The 14098-nt window shown below is 41.6% G+C and overlaps 1 long non-coding RNA gene across 1 annotated transcript in view; it reads right to left on the bottom strand.

Annotated features, from left to right (window-relative positions):
• LOC124183045 overlaps positions 1-13710 on the bottom strand; it is a 51850-nt gene extending 38140 nt beyond the window's left edge. The window contains exon 1 of the long non-coding RNA XR_006870916.1: positions 13060-13710. This is a non-coding gene — a long non-coding RNA (uncharacterized LOC124183045). The remainder of the gene's footprint in view (positions 1-13059) is intronic.
• Positions 13711-14098: the final 388 nt, after the last annotated feature.

Below are 14098 nucleotides of genomic sequence, written 5' to 3'. Positions count from 1 at the left end.
GTTAAATCTAAACAATTTTTAATAAACCACAAAACACTCTGCAAGCACGTCGCGCCTTCTTTCCATCTCATTCTATTCCACCCTTCCTCTTTCCCGTTCAAAATTCATACCCTGTTCCACCGTTCCTCTTCCATCCCAATTAATTTCCATACTTATATATTCCATCGGTTTATCCCTGTTCCCAATTCCTACTCAATTCCATCGTTCCTCACCCGTAACAATGAATTTCTCATCCTATTTCCATCGTTTCTCTCACGTTCCATATTCCGATCCTATTCCATCGTTCCCGTCCCGTTCCGCGTTTCCCGCCGGCCATCATAAACGGACACGAACCGCGAAACCGTAAAACTTGAAACATTCTCATTAAAAGTTGAACATTTAAAATATCCACGCAATCCAGTACGATTCATAAAACTATAAAGATCAAGACCGACGACCATAATTTACGCTATCCATAGAAAGTTGAAAGTGTTCGTACTGAGCAACGACAGTGCCTAAAAAAGGAAAAAAAAAAATTAAAAAAAAAAAAATTTAAAAAAAAAAAACGAAATGTCCTCCGTCCTTCGCCCTTGTTCCTAATTCAATTCGTCGTCGTACGAGGATTGAATTTCAAAAATATGTCCCGTGTTGTAGGAGCGTAAACACGTGTCGCGCGTTCCCCTTTTCCCCCCCATACATGACTATATCGCGTATATATACGCCAAGTGCAGCAACAGCAGCACGGGGGGCAGACATAAGGAAGGCTATGTCGGTCTGTCGGTCTGTCGGTCGACCGGACCTGCGTCAACGCGAATTCTCCCGTCGTCCGCGTCGCTGTTCCGTCTTCTTTCGCCCCCTTTCGTTCCCCGTTCCGAAGTAGCCGGGTAGGTATGGTATAGTAATAGTAATAGTAATAGTAATAGTAATAGTAATCGCCACCGCCACCGCCGGTGCATTTCTTCTTCGCCTTGTTTGCCAGCTGGGGCTGGGACAGCCTGATTGCCTGGGTACCCCTTCTTCTTTTGTCCCCCCCCCCCCCCAGAGAATTTTCAAAGGCGAACCTAATACCGAATGGGGCTGAAGCCTCCATCGCTCGACTACTGTCTCATACTCGTATTATACTCATGCACCTATCCTCCCCTCTCGCATGTGTGTACGTATAATAACTATCTGCCGCCGCGCGACATGTGCGTTTTCCTACAGCTTTAATAAGTGGGCAAAGATACGTCTAAGCGATTATTTGTTGCGCAAGGTCTTGGTGTAACATTTTTATTATTATTATTACTGCTACTATTATCATTATTATTAGGTGTACTTCGTTTAAAGCGTTATATATATATAACAATAATAATTGAGGACTTGAACAAAATGGCGAGTAGAGATATTAAATACATCGGCGCATTAAGATGTTAATATTTCGTTAAGTAGCTGCACGCGGTAAATGAGAATGAAAATCCGTAGATAATCGAATTTTGATAACGATATCACGTATTGGTATTATAATATATGGCATTCCAGTAAAACGTCATACGAATAGCATTAACGAACACGTCATAAGTTGAAAATTTAACTTCGTTGTATACTGTAAAGTAGCATAATAATACTATTTTCTATAGATAAATTATGCATCGTTACATCGACCACACCTTTTTATAACATCAACGAATAAAAATAGCGTCAATTCAAATAATTGTTTCCTTCACGGAAGTAAATAAATGCTTCTGGATCCATTATACATATGTATAATATTGACTACAATTCTTACGTTCGTATATTCCATCCGTATCCTATGTAATTCTATACGTATATCATACACGCATGTATAATGATTTATTGCACTTGAAAGGATATCGAGTTACGGATGCAGCAGCAGCAACAGCAGCATCATCAACAGCAGCGATACACACGCAATAAGAATGAGCAGTTCGCCATCGTCCGCCGCGTCACCCGGTATATTTCTGTCGTCGAAGTTACTTCCGGACAGATGGCAGTCCTCGCCTCGCGCATAGAAACTATTTACATGAGTGCGGTACATATGTATACATGTATGTATGGTATGCATGTACATAAAATATACATATACACGTTCACATTCAACTTTTCCGTACAGCCCTGCAACAGCAACAGCGGCAGCAGCAGCAACGCGATATTTCTCAACGTAAATGCATATGTACCTACCTCCTAGTGCAATAGGGCTTTTGTGTCATGGTAGGAGCATCGTGCATATGTACACTTGGTGACAATGAATCTGAAACGGATAATTTTTTACACTAGACAGTTATGTTGGCAACACAGAGAAACCTACAGCGCCACAGTCGGCCGAGCGCGAAACAAACTCAATCTCAATAAACGTAACATAACCCATGACTGTCGAATTTAACCTTAAAATACGTGTCAATCCAACAAGTCATTATCCTTGCCGTATTCAAAGGTTAGATTCGACGGTCATGGGTTATGTTACGTAAATTGAGATTGAATCAGTTTCGCGCTCGGCCGACTGTGGCGCTGTACGTTTCTCTATGTTGCCAACGTAACTGTCTAGTGTAAAAAATTAGCCGTCTCAGATTCATTCTTCCCAAGTGTACGTATATCTATCATGCAGCGCACTACGCTGCGCCGGTGTCCTGCAACCCTGTGCGTTGAAGCAAATACTTACGAATACGTACGTGTATAATGCATGCATGCATGCACGTATATATGTATGTATGTATACCCATATACCGGCGATACTCGGAGATCCGGATGATCCGGTCGACCGTTTTACTTGTGTATAAATATACGTATACGAATTACATAGGCACGAACGCACGCACATCCATATCTGTATAATTATATAAATGCATACATCGGCGGGATGGGGGGGGGGGGGGAGTGGAGGTGATATTAAGGTGCACCGGCAAGCCGGATACTTGAGAGATATAACGTAAAAGTTGCCTCCGCCGCTTTGTACGAGGTGTGTTAGTAGATATTGTGCACGTATGAATGTGTGTGCGCGCATATAAGATATAGATAGATAGATAGATAGATATAATTATATCTGACCCATTTGATAGGGTAAAATAGAGATAATTCTCATACAGCTGCAGTATTATAATCATTATTATTGTATCATGCGAACGAACTAACGAACGAATGAATTAATGAAATATACACTCATTCATCAACGCAGTGATCGTATATCCTGCACGTTGTTTCTTTTAGTGTATTTTTTTTTTCAAATTTCTGAGCGATAGAGCGAGATAGGAAAATCACGTCACGTCAATCAAGAATCATCGAACACGACGTGAATCTTAATTATATACAGCGTTCCCTTAGATTACGTCTAATGAAAAAAATTTAATGGATGAAAAACGGAAGAAAATTCTCCCAATCTTTATGTTGTGCAGGTAATTACGATTGAATGAATGTTACGGATCAATCTTTGAGATTCATTATCACAGTGTATAGTTACATACATGTGATGCATTTTTCCTTTGAGCAATCGATATTTTTTCCTGTATCTGATGAATATATATCCTCTTCGTCATTGCTTGAACCTATCCGCCAAGTCTTCCTTATTCAAGATGAAAAAGAATAGAAAAAAAAAAAATCACCATGCGAGCAGACAAAGAGAAATTACTTGGACGGCTCTATTTCTCTTTCTTTGTAATAATCCTAGACCGCATGATTTGATACTCTTGTTTTTCTTTATTTCTTTTCTTTTCTTTTTTTTTTTTATAAATTTTACTTTTCCTTCTAGTTTTCGACAACCGCGATTGCTCTCGCATCTTCTCCAACATCGTTAAAGATACGAAATAACTGAATCTAACTATATTTGTCCATCCACCTATATTTCAATCTAACTACATTTATTTATCCCTAAACCTGTCCATCTATCTATACATAGGTATGCATCCAACATTGTTGAAGATACGAGACAAATGAATCTATCTAACTGTATTTATTTTATCCATCCACTTATATTTCAATCTAACTAAATTTATTTACCTGCCTACCTGTCTGTCTATATGTATACCAATGCGTCTATGTCTCGCTCTATCCCTCTTCATCTGTAAACCGTGAGTAATGCGCGGCGCGTCGTTACGCGAATGCAACAACAGCAGAAACAATGAAAACAACAACAACAAGAACAACAGTAACAGCACCAGAATCAGCAGAGCGTACGTACACATTGTAACACGATAGTATTAGCTGAACTTGAGCTACTTACACATGGCCTTGACTCGTTCAAGCAGACTGCAGTCAAGCCCGCGTGTTTACGAGTGTGTGTGTACACCTTATGTCGGTTCAACATACAAATATTCACATGTATACAAAAGCCGTGTCTCCTGTCCTGTCGTACCATATCATCTTCGCAACGTCGATACTCGTATGCATGAAAACGGGCATAGTGAAACAAACGTGCTTGCGTGCGTGCGTATAACCGACCTACTAAGTTCACTGATGCGTACGTACACCCACGCTCATCGTATAAACAATATATACATATATACATCGTACATGATGTACGTACATAACAACGTAGACTTGGTGACAATGAATCTGAAACGGATAATTTTTTACACTGGACAGTTACGTTGGCAACATCGAGAAACCTACAGCGCCACAGTCGGCCGAGCGTGAAACTAACTCAATCTCAATAAACATAAGATAAGCCATGACCGACGAATCTAACCTTAGAATACGTGTCAATCTAACAAGTCATTATCCCCGCGGTTATTCTAAGGTTAGATTCGACGGTCATGGGTTATGTTACGTTTATCGAGATTGAGTTTGTTTCGCGCTCGGAGGACTGTGGCGCTGTAGGTTTCTACGCATTGCCAACATAACTGTCCAGTGTAAAAAAATAAAGCCGTCTCAGAGTAATTGTCCCCAAGTGTACATAAGCTTGCACGAAAGAAAGATCAAGTAGGAAACGTTCAAAAGACGCGTCAAATATTAAAACTCAACTACCAAAAGTGACGATTTCGCCAAACACGAATTATTAATTTGCGATAATAACGCCGAGAGAAAAATATCACGGCAATATCAAGGATTAGTTCATCACCGTGCAGGAGTTGCAGGTGCAGCGAAAGGTGAAGGTGAAGAAGAAGAGGATTTATAAGAGCATGAAAGGAGAGGCAAAGGGGCAGATCCAAAGCTGGAGGATTGACTGCAGTGTGTTTGTGTATAGCCGGTTTTGCCTCCTGGAAACACGCGGCAGGCAGGCGCTGCCACTCCCACGGCATTAGAAATTCACCGGGCAGCGTTATAATAAAAATGCATCCTCGGCTATTGTCCTCCGTCCTCCTGTCGCCTCATCCTCCGTCCTCCGTCCTCCTCCCCCTCTTCAACCTTATCCTTCTCTGCATGCAAGGCAGGTACATTCTGGCCGGTCTCTGCCACCGCATCACGTCTGTATGTATACACGTATCGTGTATCTAAGCGCACGCACACGCACGCAAATTCGTATTCATGGTGCATATGTGTGCGTGCGTAGATATGATATATACCGTGTCCGAATAACGACGAAGAATTGACGAACGGACGGAGAGACGGCGACAAGAAGGGTCTCCTCTCGTCGCTTCCTGTACCATGCCCTAAACACGAGGTGCAGGATATCGGCCATTCCGTGGCAAAGCTGCAGCGACTCCGTGCATTTTCAAATTCCGATTATAGGTATATAAAAAATATGATCGTAAATCTTCTTTCGTTATACCGCCATGCGGCGAAGAATTGAAATGTGTGTAATAAAAGGTAGAAGAAAAAAGTATGGTAAACAAGTTACGAGGGCAGTCGTAGCGATGGAATTGAAATGAATAAAATAACTACGAGTAATAAAGTGATGTGTGTATACTATGTACGAAGTACATTTATTATATTTTCAATAAAGAAGTGGAAACGAAAAAAGAAACATTGAAACACGCATTATCCAATTTATACCTGTATAATATCCAAATGTAGAGTCGAGAAATCGAGATATATAAAAAAAAAAAAAACACCACGCAGAATGGCGAAAATAAAGTTATCAAGCCAAAAATATAGAATTGTCAAAATGTCAATATATTTCTTTTTATCGTACGTTTTGTATGTTTGATCAAACGTGGATTTTATATTATAGTTGTGTGCGATATCTGTACATCCGAATAATTTTATACGTATGTAGAATTTTTTTATTCAATTTGATTTTTTTTCTATATTCTACACCGATCATTCCGTGATCTGGTTCTCTTACATTTCACGATGTATCTCTTATATCACGTAAACTATAGGGAGATTAAAAAAAAAAAAAAAAGAATTCTAAACCGAACGAAACTTTCTCGTTTTCGAAAATCACCAAGGTATTAAAAACTGAATAAATATGTTGTATTAGTGATCAAAAAAAGATCTAGCAGAATCAATCAAAATATGTAAGTCTAGCTAAAGAAATATATATATATATATACAATACAGCTATAGGAAAATTGGGTTTTGATTTATTAATTTTAACGCGTTTGAGTGAAAAATTAGTTGATTCGAACAATTCATCGAATAAAAAATTTCTACTCAAAATGTAGCCTGAAATTGTGAAAGATTGAAAAACAATAGTTTCGAGTAAGCTTCTTCGTTCTTGGCTACTGCTTTACTTGTGAATCTGTTATTCTCTAAATTGCGCATTTTTTCATCTACATTGCGAGCCTCGTACCTTAGGACAAATCTACCTTCTGATCCACCCAACCCTAAGAAACCAATCAATTCCCTCCCATTTCACTACGAATAACTGAATTCTAAAATTCCGATATTTTCTGGAGGAACGGACGGTATATAACGCCATGCGTTAAACAGATAACACACGGGGGTTGTTCCTCCCCCTGTAGATTCTCTCCTGGCCCGTGGTTGGGAATCTCTCCGTTCGCTTTGCGGTCTAAAGTTACATACCATAGTCGCCGGGTTTCTGTTGTTCCGAGCGATTCGTGCCTCTCTGTCTGACTTACAGAGTTTCTACCATGCCGACGACCGCGTCCGAGCAAAGCCGAGAGAACCCGAAAACCGCGGCCCCCGAAGATACGTACATGCATAGTTTGGCTGTCTTGTTTGGTTGGTTGGCGTTCGATGTTTGCGAAACGAGCGATACTCGGCGTGGGGAAAGCGACGCTGATGCAACTCTACAAACTTTTTCGAAAACATTGGGTCTCCAGATTCTCGTCGCATCCTCTGCCATGCTCGCTTCTCTTCTCTTCTCTTCTCGCCGCGTTGCATCCCAGATCGTGTTTTGTTCGTGTGTCCAGAGAGTCTAAAAATGATGCGCGCGGTCTGCGGGGATGACGTCACGCCTATAGATACTCCTTCGCCTTGCGGAGAGAGAGAGTGAGAGTAAGAGAAGGAAAGAGAGCGAGAGAGAGAGAGAGAGAGAGCAAAGACGGAGGGGCGCAGAATGCAGCGTTGCTCGCGTATCTCGAAATCATGTCTCGATGTGCATTCTCCGCTTATATTATCGGCGTCGGTGAATTATCGTCGTGACATTTCATTGATTTGCAGAACAAACGTAAAGATCTTTTCGCCTTTTCAGGATTATACCGCACAGGTATCGACATATTGGATTAATGAATTCATCGTAATGGGGTCAAGTTAACAAAGTTAACGTAACGAAACATTTGAAAACTAAATTTCATTATTCACAGACACCAGTATTATGAAATTCTAGAATTACTTCCAAGAGGTTGTTCATTTACCGGAAAGTATATATGTTACAACGTTACATATTCTGCTTTGTTAAAAATAAATTAATGTATTTTAAGTCGAAGAGAACGTAACTGTTGCAAAGTATAAACGATTTTTTCTTTTTCCCCAGACAGTGTATCGTTTAGTTCAGATGTAGAATGTAGAAATATCAAAAAAGGGAAGGGTCATATACCTATAATATCGAATCTTTGACAGATAAAAAGGCAGTTAAAATATAGAAAAGTAAAATAATATAAAAAGTAAAAAATTTGGGTAAAGTGTGGAAAAATTAGACTTTTCTGACAATTCTACATTTCGGTTACAATATTGTAACCGCACCTATTCCCGATCCAGGAGAATTAGCAGGAAATAACCAGCAGGTAATACGTGTAAAAAAAAAAACTTTCTGTGGTTGAGCAAACGATGAAACGTGTCTGGATTGTTCAAGAGAATTCTCTTAAGTATATGTATTCCTGGATATTTTATCGTTTGCTTACGACCTGAAAGCTTGGACACAGATTACCTGCTTAGTGGCACCTGTTACTTTCGGCATCATCGTTATACGGATTCACACGGTGAGTCATAACAATGAAATGAGAAACAGGATTCGTCATTGTTCCATGCAGCAACTACGATGATACCGAGGAGTAATGAGAGTAGTTACGAAGAGAAGAACGGCGAAGACGATAAAAGAAATTCCTTCTTTCACTCCTTCTTTTACGGCTCTACGTTATTGCATCAACCCCACGGCGGAAAAACATAAGCTAATCAATCGTGAACCAAAATATTCATATAATGCGATTCCGTGAAACACGCATTACCGTCGATCCGAACACCGATTCTTTCACTTCCTGTTACAAGTACGCAAAACTTTACATTCAAGAAATACACAAGATTTATCCCTGTATCGCGCAGTTATAAATTAGATATAGTTATTCCATTCAAATGTAGGTTATTCGTCTCTACTTCTGATTATAAGCATGATAATAATCCGCGTGTGAAAATGATAATTTTCGAAATACATAAAAGGTTTCAAGGTTTTTTAACGCAAGGTCAACTTCGATCTCGTTTTCAAGCGTGTGTTACGCGTACAATATATTTTTTTTTTTTTGTCGTTTTGTCGTTTTGTTATCAATTCTCGACACCTGCAATCGATGTATTATCTAACCTTATCGTCGAATACATAATGAGGTTACATTGAAAAACAAAAACAAAACTAACGCACAAACCGCTTGCGACTCTGTACCAAATTTTCATACATGTATCATAACAGTGAAGCAACATTTGATAATAGATGATCGGTTTGATGCAGAAATTGATATACAATTGAATTTAATGAGAACAAACGACAGATATTTAAACTGAGTCATTTGTTACTTTATATAATTATTATAATTACATTTCCTCGAAACGATAGTAAAAAAATATTACATACCTATACATATATTCAGCCAACGATCAATCATTTTTTTTTCTACCAGTGTACGAAGTTACCGGATATCAAAGGTTCAATATTTTATTTTTGGAATAATTTCCTCAAGACCCTTTTCCTCGTCGCTTGCAGAGAGCTATATATCATGTAACCCGATACTATAACTACCTACTCCTCAACGACGCATTTGGTGGAGGTGATTCTTCTTCCGCAATATTGCTGCGGCAAGACTCAAAATCACGCACCATGCGTATTCGCGTATACTATACGCGTTACATAAGTGTATAAATATATATACATGTGCATATATATATAAACGCATATATACACACGTATATATAGTGAGAAATGTACAACATGTTCGCATAAATTTAAGGTATTTAAATACCAAACCTAATATACGTTTGAATAGACAACGCCACCTCTAATCTATCTCTTTATACAATAGATTGCGTTGTATGGTTAATCGCGGCTTTACTTCCTTAGTGCACACCGCCGCGTGGAGGAGTTTGTGTAGTAATAGTAATAGTAGTAGTAGTAGCAGTAGGAGGAGGAAGTGGAGGAGGTGGTGGAGGAGGAACAGGAGAAGGAGGAGAAGCGTCCACCGTGACCTGCGCAAAATACATACACATATACACACTCGCAAGCATGCATACGCAATCAATTTATACCTGCAGATAAGAGTCTCAATTCGAGGTGGGTCCACCCGGTTGTGGTTTGCGAGGAGAAAGAGAAAGAGAAAGAGAGAGGGGGAAGAGAAAAAAGCAGGAGGGGACGCATCCTCAGAAGTTCATCACATTATGTAATAAATAAACCACGATATGTGGGAATAAATACGAGTGTTTCAGAGTTCTTGGTTTTTTTTTTTTTTTTTTTTTTATATAATTTGAAATTACGCGCGCACATAGTCACGGTTCGTCTTCTTGCCTATTTCATTTCTCGTCTTCCAACACGTGGTTGCAATATTTGCGGTCGGCAGTCTCGAGGTTCGTTACCGTCTCGTAAATGCCACCCTACAATTCAAAGTAAACGTGACGAGTTCTCGTTTTTCATAGTGTGTAAAGATCTTCGAAGCGACGGAGTACTGGAGAGACACCGATGATAATCGAGCGAGATTCGAGGGTGAGTGAAAGAGAGCGAGAGCGAGAGCGAGAGAGAGAAGTAGAGATAGAGAGATAAAGGAAAAAAAAAAGGGCGCGTAGAGGGAACTAGTGATAAACAACACGCGACGTGTTTTGGTAGTCAAAGTTTGTCAGTCGAACGAAGGGGAGCTCGATTACTAATCCGGCCGAAAACATCGGTTTCTTTCCCTCTCGCACACTCTCATTCTCTCTTCTTTCAACTTTGTTGGATGAGGAGAGAGAGAGTGAGAGAAGGGGGAAGCGGTGTTCGCGCGGTAGGTATCTGGGTTATGTGGCATTCGGAAGTGCACACACGAGTGCAGAGGAAGACGAATGCTGCAGCGTAGATGGTGGTGGTTCCGTGCATGCGTGCGTGCAGACGACGCAATCGCGCACGCGCACTCTTGCCGCCCGCGCCGCCTCTCGAGGTCAAGATTTCGACGCGACGAAACCAGGAGAAGAAGGAGAGGAAGAAGAAGAAGAAGAGGAGACCGAGCAGAGGCTCGTCGCTGCACGCTGTACAATACTATCCGCTCCAACCGAACCCCTGCATCAACGGTACAGGGTAGAATATCTTTAATTTCACTTTTCACATTTCCCACCATTCTGCAGCGCATTCTCATTGGGTTTGCAAAGTTTAGTCAATCAATCCTTAGGGAACTACGATTGCAAAATATGATGCGTGAGTATATTTCGTTTCATTACGGTTTACTAGATTTCAAACAGTTTCAAAAATGCGAAATAATGGTTTTTCCTCAGCGTGAATCGTTACGATAACGTTACTAACTTCAAAATGATTACAGATCAGTATCTAATGAGAGAATATTAACGCGAAAACAACAAAAAATAAATTTTCCTCCATCATATTCTAATCTTACTTCCTCTCCGTCTTGTTGATTTTGTCTAGTTGTAACTTTTGATTCCTCTTTATCCACGTTCCCTTGATTGGCGCTCCTTTTTTCGTGAGAGACCAGACCGACGACGATAACAACAACAACAACAACAACAACAACAACAACAACAACAACAACAACAACAACAACAACAACAACAACAACAACAACAACAACAACAACAACAACAACAAGAACAACAACAATAAGAACAAGAACAACAACAACAATAATAACAACAATAATAATGACGATGACGATGATGAGAAAAGCAGCCCTCGTTCCCCCTCTAAGCTGCGATCCAGTCGCCTCTCGTAAACAGGGCCACGACGGCTGCTCGATCAAGCCTGTGAAACTTTCCCTGATTTTCATTTGGGGGGGGGGGGGATGGGGGCATTGCCACGGCGAATGGTAGACAACATCATCGTTGTACACACAACGGACTACGTGGAACCATTTTCGTTAATTTCCCCCCGTTTCCACGAGTTACGTATAAAGAATATTGTAAATTGCGCAACGTCAACTACAACGCTGCGTGGTAAGTTTGGAAATCGGTAAAAAGCCTTAGAAATAAGTAGGTTTTTGTCATCCGGTCTACCGCTCTCCCTAACTGGCAAGACCAAGTGACTGACTGACTAACTGACCAAGCAAGCGATACAGGGAGAAGCAATAATAATAAAACAAGGCTGAAGTTAGTAACGTTGGCTTAAAGAAACATGATGGCAGAAAAAAAAACAAAAAATCATTCCCTCGACAATTTTAGAACGACTTTCGAGAAGTTGACTTTTGGAAATATCAACATACGACGAATTTCACATACAACAATAAGAATCAAAGTAGCGACCCCCCCCCCCCCCCCCCGCTCAAACGTCCGTCGTTAAAGCAACGTTACTAACTTCAGCCTCGTAACAATAATACCCAGTTAACCCAACGTGCTCTTGAAGAGGTGGCGGCGAGAAGAGAAAAAGAGAGATGTTCGTGTCCGAGATTAAGCAAGAAAAGGGATCGCGACGTCGGGGTAGATATGCGACCGAAACAATTACCAAGAGTCTCCACTCCGGGAGTCGATGCGAAAGTGCGTTACAAAGGCCGGGGGTGTAAGGAACAACATTCCTATTAACGTTGGATAAAATAGCGATCGACGGCAACGCGTCGTGAGTTACGCTATACGCACTCGGATAGTAGGTGGGTACACATACGTAAGTACATACAAAGTACCTACATATGTGCATGATATGTGTATAAAGTCAAGAAGCAGCGCAACGCGGCGCGCGTTTTTAACACGAGGATGAGAAGGCGGCGGCGGCGGCGAGTTTTCGTGGGCGGGAGGAAAGCGGGAGGCGGGAGGGGGGGGGGCGGCGGAGTCGGCGGAGGAGGGACAACTTGTTACGAACGGTTAGTACCCAACAACCCGTGTACCATTTAGAGCCGTGTCCTCGTTTCTCCGGCACCACGCACGCACCGACGACGTCGCGACACGCACACAAGCCGGATTGCTGGGTTTCACTGCACATAACCAGTGTACGTGTGCTGCGTCGGAAACCGTGGATGGGTACATAATAAAAGAGAAAAAAAACGAAAAAAAAGAAGGACGACGCGTACCGCGTCCAGTGAGAGAAATCGAACGGACGGATATTATTGGGCAAACGACGGACAGAGAGAGATATAGAGATACGTATAGGTGTATATATTTTATATATATATATATATATATATATATAGAGAGAGAGAGAGAGAGAGAGAGAGAGAGAGAGAGAGAGAGAAACTAGCTAGGCATAACTCTTCGGCAAAAGACGGTATTGAGTAAGGGACTGACTGGATGTAACAATTGCCGATCGATGGAGAGACGAAGGTACCACGGATTGTATTCCAGCGATTGATTAGTAAGGGAATACAAATTACGAATGGGATACACATGATATAGGTATTTACGTGCCTATGATTTTGTACTCACATAACAACCGTTCCTCTCGAGATATCCCAGTCGGTGTGTTGAATTGATAGTCCGTGTTACTGCAGGGGGATGCTGTCTTTTGAGAACAGTTAGTTATTAACAATTCTTCTCGACGAACGTATGTAAACCAGTTTCAAAATAAAACCCACACAGATTATTGAGAAGTAAAGAAATACTTGAGTATATTACGATGGAAACAAATGCATCGAAAAGAAAGATAGAGAAAAAAAAATACAACGATAAATAATAAAAAAAAATTTCGAATAACCACACAACGATGAACGAAGGTATTAATAATACACACGTGCACGTCACTGTATATAATATAACCGACGACGACGACGATGATTATTATTGATAATCGTTGAGAAAAACTCGACGATTCGAAACACACAAGCCCCCCCCGAGGTCAAGTTTATTGTACGCGTTGTTGTGTGCAACGCGATAAATATGGACGCGTAACGGGGATGTCCAGCCGTTAACCGCGAACGGGGTTAACGTGGGAACAAGGGGCGGGGGTGGGGGGTTCTCTCTTATCGGGCCGGACAATAACGGGGGCGAGAAACAGGTATACGCGATATACGGCAAATAAATGAACTTGTACGACGGGTAATGTTGTCTCCGCTGAGAGTGCAAGCGCGCGACTGCGGCGATCCCTCTGCGCCGCGAGGTCCGAGCCTCGCCGCTACGCCGCTGAGAGGCGCCGTCGTAGCCCCGCACCGCACCTCGCCGCCGACAAAAGACGAGCTTTTCCATGCCTTGCCCGGTCGGCAGCCAATCAGCGTCCTCCTCGGCATCCCCTCCACTTATCGGCGCCTCCCTCCTGCCGCGCCGCAACCCGCAAGACGCCGCGACAACGAGGTAAGCCTAAGGCTTGACTGCCTGCGACTCGCGAGCGATGAGAACGAGAGCGAGCGAGAAAAAGAGAGGAGAAGCCGAGTTTCAATGACGAGCGATGCATCCCGGAATGCGCATCTTCGTTCCTCCTCGGATCGTACGTTCGTTTTTGGGTCAGATATTTGGTGACAATATTATCACA

Source organism: Neodiprion fabricii, chromosome 5, assembly GCF_021155785.1.
Source record: "Neodiprion fabricii isolate iyNeoFabr1 chromosome 5, iyNeoFabr1.1, whole genome shotgun sequence".
NCBI classification, from domain to species: Eukaryota; Metazoa; Arthropoda; class Insecta; order Hymenoptera; family Diprionidae; genus Neodiprion; species Neodiprion fabricii.
The sequence above is the reverse complement of the archived record's forward strand: the minus strand, read 5'-3'. Positions and strand labels throughout refer to the sequence as shown.